Source organism: Sorex fumeus, unplaced genomic scaffold (assembly GCF_029834395.1).
Source record: "Sorex fumeus unplaced genomic scaffold, SorFum_2.1 ptg000061l, whole genome shotgun sequence".
NCBI classification, from domain to species: Eukaryota; Metazoa; Chordata; class Mammalia; order Eulipotyphla; family Soricidae; genus Sorex; species Sorex fumeus.
The window spans coordinates 56,755,806-56,766,352 of record NW_026606118.1 but is presented as its reverse complement, the minus strand read 5'-3'; the positions used below and the strand labels follow the sequence as shown (position 1 = coordinate 56,766,352).

Here is a 10,547-nt window from a genome sequence, read left to right as displayed (position 1 = left end):
GCAGGTCTGTGATTTGTGGGGGTTCCCAGGACCTGCACTGTTCACACACACACACACACTCCCTCACAAACAGACGCACTCCCACTCTGTCACAGACACCCCCCCAACACACACCCTTTTCTTTTCTCACACATTCTCTTACACTCCCGCACACACCTTCACATGCAGACACCCCACACACACACACACACACATTCCCTCACACGCACTCTCCTTCACTACAGAAACACTCCCTCACAGATGCCATATAGACACACCTCCCTTCTATCACACACATTCCCTCACACACTCTCCCTCAAAGATACACACACTCCCTCACACACACACACACACACACACACACACACACTCCACATACAGACACGCTCCTCACAGACACACTCCCACCGACACACACACCCACACACAGACTCCCTCACGCATGCATTCACACACTCTCCCTTATAGACTCCCTCACTCACACACTCCCTCAGAGACATTCCCTTAATTTCTCTCTCTCTCTCTCTCTCTCTCTCTCTCTCTCTCTCTCTCTCTCTCTCTCACACACACACACACACACACACAATCCCTCACAAACACGCACTCCCACTCTGTCACAGACACCCCCCAACACACACCCTTTTCTTCTCTCACACATTCTCTTACACTCCCGCACACAACTTCACATGCAGACACACTCCCAGACATTCACACACACATTCCCTCACACGCACTCTCCTTCACGACAGAAACATTCCCTCACGGATGCCATATAGACATACCTCCCTTCTATAACACACATTCCCTCACACACGCTCCTCACAGACACACTCCCACTGACACACACACCCACACACAGACTCCCTCACGCATGCATTCACACACTCTCCCTTATAGACTCCCTCACACACTCCCTCAGAGACACATTCCCTTAATCTCTCTCTCTTTCTCTCTCTCTCTTTCTCTCTTTCTCTCTCTCTCTCTCTCACACACACACACACTCATAACCCTGTTAGACTACTGTGGAACCTCAGTTTCTCCATGTGGAAGAGGCGAGTGGCAGGAGGGGCCTGTTGAGCCTTAACTCCCACCCCCACATCTCTCAGCGCCCTCTCCTCCCCTACCTGCAGGGAATTGTCGGGCCACTCACACTGAGGGCCCGGGACATGGGCCCACTCTTCCCAAGAGCCCGCGAGGAGGACAGACAGATGTGGGGAGAGAGCTGCAGCGCCCCAGCCTCACGCCGCCCCAGGAAGAAGAGCTGGAGGAGGCAGGTCCCAGAAGCCTCCTCCAGAAAGTCCCCTCAGCCCCGTACTCAGGGGAAGGAGCAAGGAAACGGGGTCCCACATTAGACCAATACTGTCCAACATTAGTGGTCAGCCTTTCTCCTTTGCTGAGTGTCGGAGAGACCAGAGACCGTCAGCTCCTAAGCTGCTGTACTTATCACGGTCACGGTCCTCCCGTTGTTCATCGATTTGCTTGAGCGGGCCCAGTAACGTCTCCATCATGAGACTTGTTGTTACTGTGTTTGGCGTATCGAATACTTCACAGGTAGCTTGCCAGGCTCTGCCGTGCGGGCGAGATACTCTCGGTAGCTTGCCAGGCTCTCCGAGAGGGGCGGAGGAATCGAACTCGGGTCACAAGATCTCAGAAACCCGCTCTGCTCTCCCGGCCCAACACCCCAAGGTGGGATAAACACCCAGTAAAGCCTCACGAATGCAGCCCCCACCACCAGTAGCCCCGACGGGGCACAGCCAGGCTTGGGGAGGCGTTTGTTTGGTCAAGGGCCCAGGGAGGCATCCTGGAACTCCTGAAAAGCTCAGAAATGCCGAGGTCTGAAGGGGTTAGGCCAAGTGCACACCCTGCCAGAACTGGCAGCTACTCTCACTCCCCTACAGCTGCCGCCATGCCTGCGGCCAGACTCGACTGTCTCAGGACTGAGCACAGAGATGCCAAATTGATGAAAATTTCAGGCACGAAGTTAAGAAGTTCTACAGGTGCTCTGTCAATGATGAGAATCTGGGAAGCACTGTACTTGCTGTGAGTCAAGTAATAACAGGAAACTTCTAGGCCTGCTCAGCTTAAGAGGAACCATTCGTGGGCTGGAGAGATAGCACAGCAGGTAGGGCGTTTGCCTTGCATGCAGCCAACCCGGGTTCGATTCCCAGCTTCCCATATGGTCCCCTGAGCACCGCCAGGAGTAATTTCTGAGTGCAGAGCCAGGAGGAACCCCTGTGCATCACTGGGTGTGACCCAAAAAAGAAAAAAGAGCCATTCGTCTTAAAAAACAAACAAAAACCTATTTCCACATTGTTCTGATGGGGTCATTTGCAATAGTTTTCCAGGGAATATTAGAGGTTTGGTTACCCAATATCTGCTGGCACAAAAATATGAGGTGGAGAGAAAGCACCAGAGTACAGGTGCTTGCCTTCTTCCTAGCCACACGGGTTCGAATCCCTGGCACCACATATGGTCACGTCCAGGGGACACTTCTGAGCACAGAACCAGGAACAGCCTCTGAACACTATCTGTGTGCTACCCCCCTTCCTATCCCCCAAATTCCTGCTCAGAATAGTTTCAGGGCTATAAGGTCCGCCACACACACACACACACACACACACACACACACACACACACACACACGCAAATACCTAACACAAGAGTAGATGATGAGAACATGTGATGAGCAAGCCTAAGGCATTCTACCGAGAGTTTCTCTGAGTTGTCACTGGGTTCCTGCAGTGGCTGTCTCCTCCTCACCCTTCAGCTCTGGGACTTGTGGATGTTGTGTGAATAACTGTGTTAAGAAGGAAATCACCGGTGAAACAATGACAAGTTACCTAGACAACTGACCAAATGGATCTTCTTCCTCCGGGAGACATGACTGCAAATGACTTTGTGAGCAGAGGTCTTCGAAGGCGAGGGACAGCAGAGAGCCCTGGAAGGCTTGTTCCTGCAGACTGCGAGGCAGTGAAGTACCTCGGAAGAATATTTTTTCAGTCGGCAGAAATGCAGACTTTCAGGATCAATTTCCACTCCAATTTCCATGTGAGGCTAATTACTTAGCCTATATCTAACAGCGCTTACTCTGTTATTAACAGCTACAGTAAGGTCATTGGTATAAAGGGCAAGAAAACCTTTTTAATTTTTTTTTTTTTTTGCTTTTTGGGTCACACCCAGCAATGCACAGGGGTTACTCCTGGCTCTGCGCTCAGGAATTACCCCTGGTGGTGCTCAGGGGACCATATGGGATGCTGGGAACCGAACCCGGGTCAGCCACGTGCAAGGCAAACGCCCTACCCGCTGTGCTATTGCTCCAGTCCCAACCTTTTTGATTTTTAATAGATTTTTAATAGATCTTAGCAACACACTAGATAGTAGGAATTAATCAACTTTTTTCCTCAGTGAGAATTAATTAATTCACCAGTGAGACAAATTCGAGTAGGAAATGGTCAAATGGAATAGAAAAAAATAGGAAAAAAAATCAATCATGGATCAGAGAAATAGTACAGCACTTGTCTTTCATACAGTCAACCTGGGTTTGATCCCGGCATCACACATAGTCCCCGAGCTTTCCAGGAGTGATTTCTGAGTGCAGAACCAGGAATAACCCTTGATGTGACCCAAAAAACATTATATATATATATATGTATATGTATATACGCATGCATGTATATATATATATACGCATGTATATATGTATATACATATATACACATATGTATTTATGTGTGTGTGTCTCTCCTCAACACATCTATGGTTTCAAACATTATTACATTGACAACTAATATCAAGTTATTGAATTTTTTTATATATACTTCTAATATAGGCAGGTGGATTGTAAAGGGCCCCCGTGGCAATGGAATTCCTAGGAAGTAATAAAACCAATAGCCCAAGACTGCAAATAGTCCACCTTGCAGACACAGGAACTAAGGCCTGATAAGACCTTCCTCTGGGGACAACAGACCCAGAGAAGGCAGGACCCGACTCCAAGAGAAGCCCCTGCAGGAACAAAGACCAAGGGAAGGAATGTCAAAGACCATCAACCACTCCCAACTCTACCCCCTTGGCAACCACCCTTAGCAACAGGCTCTTAGCTAACTAGGAAGTCCCATGTTGGGCAGCTTGGGGGAAAAAACTAGAAAAGCCAACTTGAACACAGGAAGCACGTGCACATGCTGCCCGAGCCCGTGTGCTGTTTGTGTCCACATGGGAAACACATGTGTCAGCTGCATCTCCCCTCTTGAGATGTGTACTGGGCTCTCTCCACCCTTGTTGAAGCCCGTGTTCTCCCTTGAGCACGTTACTCTCTCTCCTTTCCTCCGTTTCCTCAAAAAGCCTCATTGAGGGGCTGGAGAGATAGCACAGTGGGTAGGGCATTTGCCTTGCACGCGGCCGACCTGGGGTTCGATTCCCAGCATCCCATATGGTCCTCTGAGCACCACCAGGGGTAATTCCTGAGTGCAGAGCCAGGAGTAACTCCTGTGCATCACCAGGTGTGACCCAAAAGAAAAAAAAAAAGCCTCATTGACTTCTACTCCTGAAATTCTTTCCTGTGACAAGGACAAGGACAAGGACAAGGACCAGAAGGCCTGGGTAGGGCTTAGGACCGGCTTTCTTTTCCTGCAAAAGAGCAATTCCTCGCTCCAGCCTGAGTCTGTGGCTCCCGGAGCAACTGGGTGGTGGGAATTAAACCCGGGACAGAAAAGGCCAAGTGGGTGTCAGGTGTGGCTTGATGGCCACCTAGTGGGGCTGGCAGGGCTCTGATCCTTGTCACACAGAGGCCTATGTCAGTCAGTCCTAGCCGTCCCAGCCAGTCCCAGGGTGGCAGAGGTGGATGGGGAGAAAGTGGCCTCTCTCCTCTCTGCTTCACATAAGCCACCCATGGGGGCCCACCAACTTTATTTCTGTCCCACAAAACTGAGGGGAGCGGGGGTTGATTCTGGCATGCGATTTCCTCTTAGAGCACACCTCTCTCTGGCAACCATATTTCAGGTGTTTGGTAGCAAATGTGGCTGACAGCTCCGTAATGTGTGCCCTAGATTACAGGACCCTTCCAGGCCTGTCACAGGTGTCCTTACCAAGAGCACCAGGCAGAAAATTGGTATTAAAACTTTTTTTTTTATTAGTGAAACACCATGAGGTACAGTTGTAGATTTACAAATTTTTGTGTTTGGGTTTCAGTTATACAATGATCAAATACCCATCCCTCCACCAGTGCCCATTCTCCACCACCAGTGGTCCCAGCATCCCTCCCATCCCCCCCCCCATCCCACCCCACCCCTGTGGCAGGGCATTCCCTTTTGTTCTCTCCTTTTGGGTGCTGTGGTTTGCAAAAGAGGCATTAAGTGTCAATCATGTTCGGTCTATAATCTACTTTCAGCACGCATCTCTCATCCTGGGAGGATCCTCCCAACACAAAAATATGGAACGCTTCACAAATTTGCGTGTCATCCTTGCGCAGAGGCCATGCTAATCTTCTCTGTATCGTTCCAATTTTAGCATATGTGCTGCCGAAGAGAGCACTGGTATTAAAACTTCTAAGGCGCTGGAGTGATAGCACAGCGGGTAGGGCGTTTGCCTTGCACTCAGCCAACCCAAGTTTGATTCCCAGCATCCCATATGGTCCCCCAAGCACCACCAGGAGTAATTCCTGAGGGCAGAGCCAGGAGTAACCGCTGAGCATCGCCAGGTGTGACCAAAAAAGAAAAAACCTTTTAAAAAATAATTTATAAAGGAAGAACTTTTCTTGGATAATTAAAAAAATATTTGATCACCGCGAATTATTACAGAGTTCTGTATCACTGTATCACTGTCATCCCGTTATTCATCGATTTATTCTAGCGGACGCCAGTAACGTCTCCATTCATCCCAAACCCTGAGATTTTAGCAACTTCTCCTTACTTGTCTTTCCTAACACTGCCATATTGGAGGCTCTTTCAGGGTCAGGGGAATGAGACCCGTTAGTGTTACTGTTGTTGGCATATCGAATACACCACCGGTAGCTTGCCGGGCTCTGCCATGCCGGCAGGATACTCTCGGTAGCTTGCCAGGCTCTCCGAGAGGCATTACAGAGTTACTAAGTTAAATTAACAACTGCGTCACCATCACTATCACTATCACCCTATTGTTCATCGATTCGCTCGAGCCGGCCAGTAACGTCTCCATTTGTCCCTGTCATGTAACAACTGCGTAAACAACAATAAAATATTACTAGAGATTTACAACTGGAACTTTTAGCTTGTAAAGTTAATCCACCAATCAACCAAATAATACAAAAAGTTTATTCCTTAATAACAAAGTTGATCAAGGCCAGAGAGACAGTACAGCAAGTGGGTGTTTGCCTTGCTCAAGGCCCAGCCACTTCCGTTCCCAGCACCTCATATGGCTCCCAGCCCGCCAGGAGTCAGCCCTGATTGCAGAGCTAGGATTGATGTCGGTGGGCCCCATGGGTGACTTATGTGAAGTGGGGAGGAGAAAGAGGGTCACTTTCTCCCCACCCGCCTCTGCCACCCGGGGACCCTGGGTAGGCTAGGACCGGTAAAGTCTGCAGTGAGCACCTGCTCGGCATGGGCCTAAGCCCCGCCAGCCCCACAAGGTGGCTGTCAAGCCACACCTGAAGTCCACTTGATCTTCTCGGCACAGGAGTTAATCCCCGCCACCCGATTGCTCGGGGAGCCACGGACTCAAGTTGGGGCGAGAATTCGCTCTTTGTAGGAAAGGAGAGACCAGTCCCAAGCCTTACCCGAGGTTTCTGGGGTTCTTGTCTCGCTCGCAGAAAAGAATTTCAGGAGTAGACGAGCAGTGAAGTAACAGGTTTTATTTGGAAGCTTTTGGAGAGGGAGAGAAAGGGATAAGCAGATAGTAAGAGAGAGTAACGCATCCAGAGGGAACGCGGGCTTCTCCGAGGGTGGAGAGAGCGCCAAGTGGGCTCTCGAGCTGGCTCTTATAGATCCTTCTGACTCAGAATGTTCTGGAATCTCCTTGGGGCTGGGTCGCTGGAGTCAACCGGATTGAAAGGGGGGTTTTCGGAAAGGAGGAATTTCATGGGGAGAAGGCCCATATCTTCAGGGTCTAGGGATGGTCTTATCAAGTCTTTATTCTCTGTGTCCACAGGGTGGGTCAGTCCTAGAATACTTCTTCTATGAGACTTTTTTTCATTGCAGAGAGCCTTTCCCTATCTACCTGCCTACATCAGGATTAACCCCTGAGCATCGCTGGCTGTGGTCCAATAACAAAACAAAACAAAAAACTGAAGTTTCAAAATATATAAAACTAAAATAATCTGAACTAAAGATACAAATAATCCACAAACCAGACAGTTGAACAAAACCGGCTCAGTTAAGAGTCGTGCTATTAAGAACTCAGTGAAAGCAGAAAAGATTTTTGTCAAATGAGTTCATCACAAATCACAAATCACAAATCATCCTGTTATTCGTCGATTGCCTCGAGCAGGCCCCAGTAACATCTCCTTCATCCTAGCCCTGAGATTATATTCAAGGCTCTTTAGGAGAATGAGACCCATCATTGTTACTGGTATTTGGCATATTGGGTATGCCAAGGGGAGTTTGCCAGACTCTGCCCTGTGGGCAGGCTACATTCGGTAACCTGCCAGTTTGTCCAAAGTAGGAATGAGATAATAAGATGTCATAATAAGGGTTCCGGGATCTGGTTTTTATAGTCTCTGAGTCTTGGCCGCTGATGGGATTACACGGCGCCAGGGGGCCAGTTGGTGGGTGTGACCCCCGCCTACTGGAATTTGGAGGATCTGGGTGGAGGATGCTCGGCCCAAATCCGAGTAGGCTTGGAGATCTCGGCCCCGGAACCCTCGTGACTTTGTCCTTCTGCCAGTACCTTCATGTGTGCGGAGAGAGGTCTCGGCATGGTGGTGGCTGGTCCTGGAGGTCTTTGGCTGCCGGAGCCCTGGTCGGGACGGGGAGGAAAGCTTAACCCGCTCCCCTCCAAGGGCTCCCGGCGAGCGAGGACAGTCAGGCGCGGGGGCAGAAGACTGCACTCTTCTCTTCTCACCAGAGGTGGTGAGAGTCATTTTGCATGTTGAGACGAGTTAATAAGAAGTATATTTATAGAATACCTACTCACTGAGTTTAAGACACCACATAAAACTGACCTCAAACAAAAGCCATCAATTATTTCAACCCCAAACACGGTTTATTCACTAACAGAACAAGGGAGAGAGAGAGAGAGAGATCAAAAAGTGTGTGGCTGATGGTGAGGTCCTTGTGTACTTTCCTGAATCCAAGATTTTCCTTAGATAAACCTTGGGGTCTCTCCTTCCCTGTTCTGAGGGGAAGGCTGGGGGAGGAGGAGAGAAAGCATCTTTCCTCCGGGAGGTGCAAGGCATGCTGGGTATTGTAGTTCACAGACCTACCCATGGGCAGGGATGCCCCTTTCTAACTTCTAACCCTGTTTAAATAGGATTCTAAATGAAAAGGTTCACGGTAATATTTTACTGTAGCCCTGTAGCACTGTCCTCCCCTTGTTCATCGATTTGCTTGAGCGGGCTCAATAACAGCTCCATCGTGAGACTTCTTGTTACTGTGTTTGGCATGATGAATACAGCTTGCCGGGCTCTCCGAGAGGGGCAGAGGAATCGAATTCGGGTCGTCGGCCGCATGGGCTGCATGCAAGGCAAATGCCCTACCCGCTGTGCTATCGCTCCCGCCAAGATTTTACAAACATTTAAAAATGTGTGACCCACAAGATGTCAAAATGAGCTTGCTGGAGCGATAGCACAGCGGGTAGGGCGTCTGCCTTGCACGCAGCCAACATGGCCAACCCGAGTTCGATTCCTCCGCCCCTCTCGGAGAGCCCGGCAAGCTACCGAGAGTATTCGATATGCCAGACACAGTAACAACAAAGTCTCCAATGGAGACGTTACTGGGCCCGCTCGAGCAAATCGACGATCAACGGGAGGGCCTTTACCTTTTTTACCTTTAGAGAAGTTCCTCTACTGGATTTCTACTCATCTTGAGGGACACCTATCTGTTCTGGAAGATGGATCTATAATCCGATCCAGCTAAGCCTTTTTTTTTTCTCCTTTTTTGGTCACACCGGCGATGCACAAGGGTTACTCCTGGCTCATGCACTCAGGAACTACCCCTGGCAGTGCTCAGGGGACCATATGGGATGCTGGGAATCGAACTCTGGTCGGCTGTGTGCAAGGCAAACGCCCTCCCCGCTGTGCTCCTGGCTCCAGCCCCATCAGCTAAGCCTTAAATAAGACCCTCAACCCCACGGGCAATGGGAACATTGGAAGGGTGATAAAAAATAGCTCCCTTTGGCCTGGAGAGATAGGACAGAAGTGAAGTTCTTGCCTTGCAAGTTGCCAACCTGGTTTGACCCCTGGCACCACATATGGTCTTCTGAGAAACACTAGGAGTGACTCCTGAGCACAGAGCCAGGAGTAATCCCTGAGCATAGCCTGGTATGGCCCCAAAACAAGAAAAAAGGGGAGTTATCCTAATGTCGCCCAAATGTAACCGAACTGAACCCAGAGAGTCATCAGTGAGCTTACTTGTTACTGTTTAAAAATAATATATACCAAAAACTGTTGGATACAGACATTTTGTGAATAAAATTAGTGATTATATCCGACTAAAATAAGAGGAAATCCATTTATGAAGACAACAGAAAAAAGACTCCATTAAACACAAATTTTGTGGAAGTATTATAGGGCTATCCCTCCGGGAGGCCCAAAGGTAGTTCTTATCTAACACTCAAGAAGGATTTTTGGGTTTGTTTGTTTGTTTGGTTTTGGGGGCCACACCCAGCAGTCCTCAGGAGTTACTTCTGGCTCTGCACTCAGAAATCACTCCTGGCGGGCTCCAAGGACCATATGGGTGCCAGGGATCGAACCCAAGTCCACTGTGTGCAAATAAGCACCGTCCCCACTATGCTATCACTCTGGCCACATTCAAGATTTATCCTGACAGACTGGGAAACTGACAAAGCAAGAGAGGATGTTGGAAAGGGGCACTTAGGTGGTGAGCAACGAGGCCTGAGGGCTGAGGAGTGGCTTCGTTGCATGGTGAACCACAGCTTCCGGTTTCTAAGAGGAATCGGCTTTGGGGGCCAGAGCTATAGTACAGCAGATAGAGCATTTGCTTTGCATGTGGCTGATCCAGGTTCAACACCCGGCACCTCATATGGTCCCCCCAGTCCACCAGGCGTGATCCTGAGCTCAGAGCCAGCCGTAAGTCCTGAGCACCACCAGGTGTGGCCCTGAAACGATCACTATCACGACCATCCTGTTATTCGTCGATTGCCCCGAGCAGGCCCCAGTAACGTCTCCTTCGTCCTAGTCCTGAGATTTTTTAAAAAGTGCCATATTCAAGGCTCTTTCAGGGTTAGGAGAATGAGACCCTTCATTGTTACTGGCATTTGGCATATTGAATACACCACAGGGAGTTTGCCAGACTCTGCCATGTGGGTGGATTACATTCGGTAGCCTGCCAGGTTGTCCAAAGCAAGAACGAGATAATAAGATGTCAGCTTCCAAGAGCTGGGTTTTATAGTCTGGGTCTTGGCCGTTGATGGGATTACACGGT

General features: G+C 49.4%; 1 non-coding gene across 1 annotated transcript; it reads right to left on the bottom strand.

The window, feature by feature from the left end:
• Window positions 1-5,398: 5,398 nt before the first annotated feature.
• LOC130034901 (U6 spliceosomal RNA) lies at window positions 5,399-5,505 on the bottom strand. Its single transcript, XR_008794197.1, has one exon. It is a non-coding gene; the product is annotated as a U6 spliceosomal RNA (small nuclear RNA).
• Between the last annotated feature and the right edge of the window lie 5,042 nt (window positions 5,506-10,547).